This window comes from Propithecus coquereli, unplaced genomic scaffold (assembly GCF_000956105.1).
Source record: "Propithecus coquereli isolate 6110/MARCELLA unplaced genomic scaffold, Pcoq_1.0 Scaffold392, whole genome shotgun sequence".
NCBI classification, from domain to species: Eukaryota; Metazoa; Chordata; class Mammalia; order Primates; family Indriidae; genus Propithecus; species Propithecus coquereli.
Genome location: NW_012149641.1, coordinates 403,269 through 404,845, shown reverse-complemented (window position 1 = coordinate 404,845; position 1,577 = coordinate 403,269).

Sequence of the window (1,577 nt, the reverse complement as noted above, 5' to 3'; positions counted from 1 at the left end):
ACAGAATTAAAATAAGAAAATTTCAAAATAATATCAGTGTAAACTTAGGAAAGTAAATCAGGTAAGGATGGAAGGGGAAATTAAATTACCTCACCTTTTAGTATTTTATAATGGAAAGTCTACTGATACTATGAAATCTTGTTAAAAAAGACTATATATTTTAAAATATATAAAGTCATTAAGCTAAACAATAGAAAATCTAGCATAGAATCTAAATTTGATTAAAGCTTCAGACTACACAATGTGAGCTACAAAATCTGGTATCAGGTAAAAGAAGTCTTTCTTTCTCTTGACAAGAAAAAAGAAACAAATCACTGGACACTAGATATTTCTGACACATTTGAGAGAATTATCTACCAGACAGTATATCAACAGAGATGACTCAAGTGGTAAAGGATTATAGAATTTAGGTCAAGGTGGGAATGACTGAGAAAATTCAAGGAACAAGGAAATCATTTTAGCAGACACTTCCTCTTTCATTTCTTCTGAGAAAAGTGAAGTCTGAAGCCATTTTTAGAAGTAAAGTTTCTTTATATTATCATATCCAGTTGAAAAAGAAAAATGACAAATGTATTCGCGTGCGCGCGTGTGTGTGTGTGTGTGTGTGTGTGTGTGTGAGTGTGTGTGTGCGTATGTGTGCCTGCCGTGGCGTTTGGAAGTGCAGCGGCTTCCAATCATATGTGGCCTCGACTGGTAATGATGAAGTGGCAGGAGTTGTTCTGCAGCAGCCTTGAGGGCACTGGAGAAAGGAAAATAATAAGTCTCTCAGAGTCTATATCCCTTTAACATTATTTGAATTTGATATAATAGAGAAAGAAGTTAAAGTCAGAGATAGAAACAGGTAACGTTAGACAGAGATAGAATAAGACACACAAATCTACTTCTCTAGTGGTGTATTTTGATAAGAGAAATTGCATCTAAAAATTATTAAGCACAGAATCTGTAAAAATAATTATAATAGCTGCCGGTTTGACCACCACGTTACTATGCTATATTGGTTCCTGTGAATGAATGCAGTTGGCAGTAGGATTTCACAGTTGTCTTCAATGTCATGTCATGGAAGAATAGTGGTCAGAAAACATTTCTATCACATTTTTCACTGACACACCTGCAGTAATATCAGACTATGCAAGCAGGCAGATGTTGTATGAATTCTGACATTCTCTCTTAATGAGCACAGGCAGGTTTCAGAGTTCTGAGTTTCAGTTTCCTCATCTGTAAATGAGATAACTCTGACATCATTTCCTCATGTACTACAAATGAGATAACATATTAAAATTGTCTCATGCCATCGATGGAATATTGTAAGCAAGTCGCAAATAGTAGTAGAGAAAGAGGACTAGGAGAAGAAAAAAGAAGACTGGAATGTTAATGTTAATAATAATGAATAATCCCCCTCCACCCCGCACACACACACACATACTTTTTGTATACACACCATAATTTTGACTTGCTATTTCCCGAAACCGTATCTAAATACAAAGACTCTTTGAACTGTTTTACACTTCTGTGATCTAAATTAGCTACCCACTTGCGCAAAGCCTATCTCTGCTTTGAGTGGGACATAATTATCATAC